The following is a 10,864-nucleotide window of genomic DNA, read 5'->3' as shown; positions in this document are numbered from 1 at the left end:
TGGAATTATCAGAAAAAAAATATATTTTTTTTATCAAACTCATACAACATATTCTCACTACTCATAATTAATTTAAAGGAAGTAATCTTTCATAAAGTTAATTTAATCCATCTTTATAACTTCCTTTTTCATTGAAAATTTCACCTTCATTATTGTTCAAATAATTTCAAAAATCGTATTTTTCTATGATTAATCTCTACTGAATAAACATTGAGTATAATATTGAAAGAATAGTCTTCAACTTTTCAATCTGCAATCTGTTTAAGATAAATATTCATACTTTTTAATTTAAATATTTAAAGATAGTCTTCAAATTTTTGTATAAATCTAATCAATTCATATTTTTTAAGATAAATATTCATTACTTTGCATGAATATTTATAAATATTTACCATAAAATAACAAAGATCTGATCTCATTCTAAGAATTTAAATATTTTATATTAAAAAAATTAATGCTTAATATCCTATTGGAATTTTTTTATTGGTAAATGAACTTACTATTCTATGGATGTAATCTGGTTTAACAATACAAATAATTGACATTAATATTGTTTATAGAAAAAAACATGTAACATTCAAGATTAAAAGATTGATCTAAAAAACTAAATAATTGTCTTCTAGAATGATCTCTAATTAATAAGGTATAACTTTTTTTGAACGAAGATGACTAACAAATGAATTACTAATCAGATAGAGTATGTGGTAATAGAATATGCGAGTACATGTATTTATGTTTATATGTTTTTTAATAAGTTTCACTTTGAAAATGTTTAATACATATTTTATAGACTCCCTCTAAGTGAAAATGGAAGTTTTCCTAAGTAAGTGAAAGAAAATGACTATATATATAGTTTTAATTAATTAACCTACTTATAAGTACACCTACACTATTCAAGACTACGAGGATGGAGTACACTGCAAATTGCACAAGTTCATGTCTAAAATATCAAAACATAATACCGGCGTTGAGTTAGTGAAACTTTTTACGAGTAATATATATATATGTTGTGCATAAGTTTTATTGTCTTTATACTTTCTCATATATTAATTAGTTATTACATACACAGTGTTTGACTGAATTATGCTGTTAATTCTATTGACTCTTTAATTTATTGTTTAAGATAATACTATTATTTAAGGTGTTTGACTATTTTTAATTTTATTTTATTTTATCCTATTAATTTATTTTTTTTCTTGAAACTAAATTGCAAACTTGGATTGAACCAATTATTCAAGTTGTTTTTGTTATAAATTGTTTTGCTGAATTTGCATTTTTAGTTACGTGGTTTTAATAAAATGAAAGAATGTTGTTGATTTACAAGACCATGTTTGGGTTAAGCAGATGATATTCCTTTTTCAAGAGTTCATGAAAGGTGTGTTATTAAATAGTTTTAAAATATGTATTGACGGTATTGTTTAAAATTAATCAACAAACAAAAAAAATACACAGTTACCACTTATCCAATAGAATGCTAATTCTTACCAAAGTCTTTTGTATGTTAAACCTAACTTTTATATTTACACATATAAAATACAAATAATTAGAAATGGAACTCTTTATTTATTATTACTAAATAAAAAATAATAATTTTTGTATAAATTAAATCGGTTCATATTTTTTACGATAAATATTCATTATTTTATAATAAGAATATGATTTTACTCTAAAAATTTAAATATTCTATATAAAAACATTAATACTTAAAATACTACTAAAATCTTAAAAGATACGAGAGACTTTGTGAAGTGTGCATGGTTAAGAGAGAGAGGAAAAAAATCAGAGAAGAGAGAATCGAGTCATAGAAGATTAGGAGTTTTATTTATTGAGTCCTGCTAGGGAGCTAATGGAATATTTGTACAATGTGTACACCGGATACTAGGGATAATAAACATCTCATATCATAAAACCATTCATCTTTAAGCTGATTTTGGGGTTCACCAAGGATCGAACTCTTAACCTTTCGGATCTAGAGCTCTGATACCATGTCATGAGACCACTCATCCCAGAAGTTTAACGAAAATAATCAGCTGATAAATTAATTATGTCAGATTTTGCGTCAGATCGTATCCGATGGTAACTTGCGGCAGAATACGATGTTTAAGATACGGCAATATGATGCCAATTACCTTCGGAATTTTTCCGACGGTAAATGTGGTGCCAAAAGTGAAACTTTGTGCTGTGTTACCGTCGGAAAAAATATGAAAAATCCGACAATAAATATGACAGAAGCGCCTTTTTTATTTTTTTTTAAAAATTATTACCTCGAAAAAATTTCGATGGTAAATCTAACAGAAACGGAAATTTTTTTATTTTCTTCTTCAATCTATAATAGACCCCGATAGTTAATAATCAATAGTCAACTGCCAATAAGTAAAGAATAACTCCAATAAGTAAAGAATAAATTACTAATTTATCTGAAAAAGAAAGTTATTTATATATGTTGTGAAATATTAGATATACAGAATAAAAACATGAAAGGAACAAAGAAATACATATGATAGAACTAAGACTAGTGTGCACTGTAACTATATGATCTGACTAAAATAAGGTTTAAACATACACCAAGCTAACTAACTATATTTAGGTTAGCCTTATTTAGATTCATCATCTTTTTTCTCTAGTTCATCATCCTCCTCTTCTGAGGTAATTTTTCAATCATCGAACTCGTCTTCTTCTTGTTTGTCTTCTTCGTCTACATTTACTATCTCTTATCTTCCATACAAATGGGACACAATATTATGCCCTGAGTAGATCAACTTGATAACATCTCATATGTAGGAAAGTTGTTAATGGTCTACATCAACGCAGTATATAGTTGAAAGTTTGTATTTGTTGAAATATCATACGTTTCTAAACCATGAATCCATAACTCCATCAACTTATCCACCAAGAGTTGTAAGAAGACATCTATTTTGACCTTCGGGTTAATTGGACCAGGTATGATACAAGTTAGGAATATGTATGGGTCTTTCATGCCCATTTTGGGAGATAGGTTATACGGAGTCACCACAACAGGCCAACAAGAGTACGTGTTATCAAAATTAGAGTTCAGTGCAAACCCGTCAGAGCATAAAGCTAATCTAACGTTTCTAGGCTCGATCGCAAATGTAGGGTGAACCCGATTAAAATGCTTTCAAGCATCCCTGTGTGATGGGTGTGTCATAAAACTATCATCTCTCTTGTTGTTACTATGCCAGGTCATGTGAGGGGCCGAACTCATTGTTGCATACAATCGTTTTAGCATAGGGATTGGGGGCAAGTAGTGCATTCTTTTGTTTGGAACTCTCTTTATCCGTCATTTACCAATCCGTTCTCTCTCGACTTGAAACCTCGATGCATATACAAGTAGTTAGATCTACATCCCCCTTGTAATACAACATACAATCATTCAAACAACAATTGATTTTCACCGAATTTAGACCTAATTTCGAAACTAACTTCTTTGCTTTGTAGGGGCTCTGTGGGATGCCAATAGTCCCGCCAGGTACTAATTCGTTGCAAACGGTGGCCCACTTACCAAAGGACTCTTATGTATGATTTGACACAGACTTAATACTCATCATTCTAACACATGCAGACAATTTTGAATGAACGTACCCCTCAAACAAAGGTTTCACGGCAGATTTTAACACCATAAAATCTCTTTGCCTCGGGTTAGCTCTTGTTCAGCATCTTCCATATCAGTAACACCAATTGCATCAAACACCATCTCGTTGTATCTCTCTTGGTTACTCTACCAATTCATTTCTTCCATGTTTAGTTCTCTAACCAACCGAACTCTCGTTGATCGATCCTTAGACCTATTAAAATTCGAGGCAGACCGATTAATTCCCTACTCATCCACTTCTCTGTGTTCCATCCACATCCAATACCCATCCTTGAACTATTACGGTAGAGATTAAGTGTTATATCCGAATGTCCTAGCCACTGAGTCAGCCAACGCTTATAGCACGGATACCTAGAAACTCTTTGAGACCTAAACGATTCTATGTTGAAGATATACACAACAAACTCGTCAACTCCCTCAAAGAAATTAGGTTTTAAACCTCCCGTCCACCATTATCTCTATCATACATCCACAGCCGATGATTTGGAATCATTTTGCAATAAAAACCCTAGAATTCAAACAACAACGTAACTTTTATTAAAATATTTACAAAATTTGGCAGAGTTTCTTCTATAATTGGAATCTCCCACCAAATCCAATTATCATTTTCTCACAAACCAAACATGTTTTAAAACAATGTAAACAAAAATTTGGTAGAGAAAACAGCTGCAAACATAAATTAGAACAAACACGCTAAATATCAAATCCTAGCCGTTTTAGTGCGTAACCCCTTATAACTCCAAAATTCTTTAGCAAATAAGGGTTTCAAGAAGGTGCTACTCTACAAACTTCTCCCACTTCCATCCTAAAACTCTATCCTAGGAAAAGTAAGTCCGGCATAAACTTAAATAATTTAGTATATTCAAAGATTGAACACCAACTGAAATATGACTACGCAGACTACAAAAATAGTACTGTCCTAATAAAAAGGAGAACTTATTAAATTTACAAGGTGAAACTGCATCAAAAACTAATTTGCAAGGAATAAATAAAACTCAACATTGTAATTAATTAAAATCTAATTCTAATTTTATCAAATTAACAATATGCATAACAAAAATAAATGATATAAATTGAATGCAATTGAAAGAAACTCATTCACAAAAATCAAATAAAATCTTCCATAAGCTTAAGCACTCTTAATACTCAAATAAAATCTTCTAACAGCTCAAGCACTTTTAATTTCACCTTACCATAGCCTACCTTAATATTATTTAATTTCTAATTACACTAAATTAATATAACAAATCCTAATCACACACTTTATTAAACAAATTTAATTAATAATTTAATAAAATACCTAACAAAATCCTAAACTCACAAAAAAATCTGGAAAAATAAAAAAATTATAGAAAAATTATCTCTTATGGTGGCTGCATGATGGTGGTGACAGGAGGTGGCAGTGACGACAACAAGGTAAGAACCTCCGACGGGAATGGACACCAACGGCGGCGGTGGTGGCAACAGTGAGGATGACGTACAGGAGCGGAGACGGCGACAACTCCAGGTGGTGGCGACGGCGGCGGCTTCAATGGAGTAGTACAGAGAGAGGAGAGACAAGAGAGAGGAGAAGAGAAAAGAGAGTTCGCATAAGTGAGGGGGAAGGTATTTGTCGTTTCCTAAATTGACGCGTTTCACTAAAACCTGTTACTGTCAGACAATTTTGCTGGAAAAATCGACAGTAAAATTAACGCTAATAAAATAAAATTTTGTGCCACTATTTATCGTTGGATTTAGTAACGAAATTTCTAATCCAACGGTAATTTTTTTTAGGTATGAATTTTCGCTCATAACTACCGATAACGTCCGACGGTAAATCTGACGGTATTCAGCGCTTTTCTTGTAGTGGTTGGAGCAGGACCTAACGAGAGGTGCATTTTATTTAACAACTTTTGCAACCAGATGGTGTCAGCCATAACATCAACTAAGGCCCGAAACTCGGCCTTTGAACTCGATCGAGAAACTGCTGCTTGCTTGCGACTCAACCAACATAGTAGATTGGTTCCAAGAAAGACATAGTATCCTATGGTCGACCTCGGATCATCCAAATCGGCAGCCCAATCCAAATCATTGAAGGCAATGATTCTGAATTCATAATTTTTGTGTATCTGAAGACCCATTTTTGAAGTACCAGCTAGATAGTGCATATCTGTTTGACGGCCTTCCAATGCTGAACATAGGGTAAATGCATATATTGCAACTTTATTCACTGCATAGGTGATGTCTGGCTGCGTCATTGTGACATATTGGAGTCTACCAACTATTGATTGGTATAGTAAAGGATTGTCAAGTAGAGTGTCCTCAGCTGTTGTGAGCTTTAAGCTACTTATTATTGGGGTCAGAGCTGGCTTGGCATCAGAGAACTTTGCTCTCTTCAAGAGATCTTTGGTATACTTGGTCTACATTAGTGTCAAGGACTGATCTTTATGTTTTATAGCTTCAATTCCTAAAAAAAAAATCATTTCTCTAAGATCATTCAAAGTGAACACATCATTAAGTTGTTGAATTAGCTCATGGATTTCAGCAGCATTAGTGTTGGTGACCAGTATATCATCAACATAGTTAGAAGATAAATTGTAGAACTGGAGTAGTGATGCACAAACAAGCACATGGCAGAGATAGTGCTGGAGAAGCCAAACTTATTTAAAGTTCCACTGAGCTTGAGAAACCAAGCACAAGGGGCCTGCTTGAGGCCGTACAGAGCCTTTTCCTGATTGCAAATAAGCCCAGTCCCAAGCATGTAGCCGTCAGGTTGAACCATATGCACTGTCTCAAACAAATTTCCGTTAAGAAAGGAGTTGTTGAAGTCAAATTGGTGCACTTTCCAGCCAAATTTCATAGCCACAAAGAGCACTGTCCGAATAGTGGCGGGCTTGGCAACTGGACTTAAGACTTGATCATAGTCTAGCTCTTCTCGTTGATGAAATTCCTTTGCAACAAGTCTTGCTTTGTATTTTTGAACCTTCCCATCAGGTTGTCACTTCACCCGAAAGATCCATTTGCAACTTATTGCCTCATGCTCCGCTATAGCTAGGACTAGATTCCATGTTTTGTTCTTGAGGAGTACTGCAAATTCCTCATCCATAGCAGCCTTCCAGTGTGGTGAAGTGAGTGCTTAAGCCACTGTCATGGGCTCCTGTTGTGTGAGATCAAGAACTTGTTCTTGCAGAAGTGAGGCAAACACTCTTGGTTTGAAGATGTCTGCCTTGCTCCAGGTTGTCATAGAGTGCATTTTTCTTGTTGCATCTTGTATAACAACTTTAGAGTTCTCAGCTAACCCTGCAATACATGAAGAAAATACAGAAGTAGAGAGGAATAAGTCAATATTAGCAGGTAATGAACAATTATTAACATAATTAATATTGGCAGGATATACAAATTTTTCTTGGGTTTGTGACTGATTCGGGCATGTCTCTAGGGGTGTGGATGACTCAACAGTTAATGGATTAAAAGCTTATGTTTAAGTGATAGGTGTTATGTCTTGGACTATTGTGATTGGGAGAGGTGAGGTGAGTGGTACTGGAGCTCTAGAATAGTATGATAGTGGAGGTTGAGTTGTCTTGATTGGAGTTATGGTGATAGTTGTAAGGTTTGGAAGATGAGTTACAAAGCTGTGTGGAGGTTTTGGATCACTGATTTTGATGAACATGGATTGGTAAGGGAACTCAGTTTTGTCAAACACCACATGCCTAGATATGTACAACTTTTCACTTTTGTCCAGGCACTTATATCCCTTGTGATGAGACGAATATCCAAGAAAAGGCACTTTTCAGACTTGAAGCTGAACTTGTGAGGTTGGTAGTATCTTAGTTAGGGAAAGTAAGCACACCCAAATGTTCTAAGGAACTTGTAATTAGGTTCTTTATGGTGAAGTAACTCAAATGGAAACTTTCGAGAGGTGATTTGGGAAGGCAATTGGTTGATGAAATGATTTGTTGTCAAGAAGGCCTCATCCCAAAACTTGAGTGGCATGGCTGTCTGAGCTAGAAGTGCAAGCCCAGTCTCTGTAACATGTCTGTGTTTACATTCTGCTGGTGTGTGTAAGGATAGCTTAGTTTTTGAGCTATTCCATTTTGAAGAAGAAACTGCATGAATTTTTGGGAGAGAAATTCTTTTGCATTATTATTGATTTGGAGGGTTTTGAGCTTGTTTCTAGTTCAATTTTCCATCATTTGCTTGTATTGAGTAAAGGCTTGATAAACCTGTGCCTTGTTTCGTAGTAAGTAAATACTTGTGAACCTGGTTGCTGCATCAATGAATGAAATATAGTATCTAAAGCCTGAGTTATAGACGATAAGAGCTGATCCCCATACATCCGAATACACAAGCTCCAAAGAGTTCTATAAACTATACTTGAAAAATTAGAAAATGAAAAGTTATGATGCTTTCCTTGACAATAAGCATTACACTATAATTTAATCACCAAACTTAACTATTCATTAACTTTGCTAATATCAACATTACATAATTCCATTATTATCTTTACAACCTTGGCTGTTGGATATCTCAGCCTTCTATGCCATACATCATACAAATCTACAAAACTACATGTATCAGCTGCACTAACTTCAATATCTCTATTATTGCCACTAGAATTACTATCATTTTGATGCTCAACATCAGAAACAAGAACTTCTACAACTTTATTTATTTCACTTGAGCTACTAGTATCTTGGTTCTCAACATCAGAATCTCTGTGTTTTACAACTATACTATTCTTTAAATCAGCGACATTAGAAGTGCTTACAATGCAATCCGAAGCTCTTGAACTTTGTGAGTTTTGAGTAGGCACTTTATCAAGACTAGTTTTTGCGTGCAGTTTATTGATGCAACCTTCATAATGATACCAATGTTATCAAAATGGTAGAGTCCTCCCCTAAGAGAGCCTCGGAGTAGTGTTTCCCTGGTCACCTGAGATTTCACAAAGCAGTCAAAGGGATGTAATTCAAAAAATACATGGTTGTCACGGACAAATTTGGCTACACTAACAAGGTTCTTAGTTATTAAAAGGTTCAAAGAGCAGGTTTAACCATTTGAAACAGGATAAGGGATGAGACTTAGAAAATAAAACAGATTTACCAATACCTCTTATGTTCATACCTTGTCCATTACCTGCGAATACCTGATTTAAGCCTTCATAATTTGAGCTTGTGATGAGGTTGTTGCTGTTAAACGTGAGGTGGTGAGAAGAATCGATATCCAAGTACTAGGCTCGATCTGTTAGAGGAGTTGAAGGTATAGCAGCAGCAAGGAGAGCTCTAGCTTGTTGTTCCTGTTGTGACTGTGGTTGATGGAAGGAAGTGGGGGAGGTACTGGTGAGTGTGAGGTTGTGCCTTGTGAATTCAGATTGAAGAAGTTTTGGTTGAATATATGGTAGCATTCCCAAACTGTGTGACCGAGCCTTCCGCATAGTTGACACTGGATACGAGCTTTATAAAAGTTAGATCTACCTCTATAGAAGGTAGATCTACCACCTCTGAAACCTCTTCGTCTAAATCTGCCTTTAAAATTCTAACCTCTTGCTTGATAGGCTTGTTGTTCCTGATAGTTTTATTGTTGTCCTTGACAAACCATTGCTAGATTTGCCTTAGACTCGGTCTTTTGTGACAAATTCACCTGAATAGCTCTTAATTCCACTTTCTTGAACCACTCAACTATTTCTTCTTGACTCACAAGTAGTACCTCCACTTCACTTTCAGTGATAGTTTAAGCTCTTGATGAGATTATTGTGATGAATGCACTATATTCCTCAGTGAGGCCTTATGTTACTGCTTCTATAAATTTTTCGTTGGAGAATGGCACTCTTAACGCTGAAAGAGCGTTGGATATCTTCTTTATTTTTGTCAAGTATTCAGAAACTGACCTTTACAACTATAATATTTTCACTTGCATCTTTAATTGCTTGGCCTTTGACTTCATTCTTTTAGCAAAATAATCATCTAATTTGTAACAGATCTCACAAGCAAATTCACAATCCACTAATAGTGAAACCTGGATCTATTGAGGCAAAGAACCACGACACGAGAAATTGATCATCTGCTCCCATTGTAGAAACTCTTTTGTTTCAATTTCAGCAAGCCTGTGTTTATCAGATTCATATTGCACTGAAATTTTTCTTGCATTGAGGTGATATTTGAGACCATTCGACTTCACAAATGCTAGGACTTAGCACTTTCATGGTACAAAGTTGTTCTCATCTAATTTGAACGAGACGGTGTTAATCGCTACTCTGGAGTTCGCATGCACAACTAAAGAATTTGAGTTTGCAGCGGCTAAATTCAGATTTGTAGCATCCATGAATCAGAACCACAGCTCTGATACCATAAAAGATACTAGGAACTTGGTGAAGTGTGGTTAAAAGAAAGGGAAAAGCTAAGAGAGGGAAGAAACTAGAAAAGAGAAAATTGAGTCATAGAAAATTAGAAAAAATGAGGTGTATTTCACTTATTACACTAAGATCAATTATATTTATACACATGTGAATGAGGTTTATGATTAGTGGGTGACTCTAACGGGTATAATAGTTCAGTTAATAGATTAACTAACTAACTTGTGCCAATTCACTAATTATTACTAATAATATCTAACTGTTTTGTATCTTCTGTTGCATTATGTCTAACAAATAATTTTTGTACACGAACCAACTCATTATTCTATCTATGTAAGTTGGTTTAACAATACAAGTAATTGATATTAATGTTGTTTATAGAAAAAGACACACAAGGTTAAACATTAAAAAAATGATCGAGTAATCTAAGTGATAGTCTCTTGGAATGATCTCTAATAATAAGCAAAGTAAGGTATAACATTTTTTTGAACGAGGAAGACTAGCAAATGAATTACTAATCAGATAGAGTATGTAGTAATAGAGTATGCATGAGTAGGTGTATTTAAGTTATTTTATGTTTCTTTGATAAGCTCCACATTATTGTGTTGTGTTATTTTATTAAAAAAATATAATATTTTCTAAGGGAAATTTTATGCGGTCATCAGTATTTTATAATTTTGGTTATTATTTAACTATTATAAATATAAAATTATTATTTATATGTTTGTAAAATCTAAAAAATATGAGTGTAAATTATATTAATTTATGTGTATAAATTTAAATAAATATAGATGTAAATTATTATATATTTTTTGTGTGCAAACACTTATAAGTATGGGTGCAAATTATTATCGTCAAGTGCTGGTCCAAAATCATGTGTACAAACTCTGTAAAATATAAGTTAAATTGTATTGATTTATGTGTAC

This window comes from Arachis ipaensis, chromosome B10 (genome assembly GCF_059453495.1).
Source record: "Arachis ipaensis isolate K30076 ecotype BB chromosome B10, ASM5945349v1, whole genome shotgun sequence".
Lineage (NCBI taxonomy): Eukaryota > Viridiplantae > Streptophyta > Magnoliopsida > Fabales > Fabaceae > Arachis > Arachis ipaensis.
Note: the sequence above shows the minus strand (reverse complement) of the source record.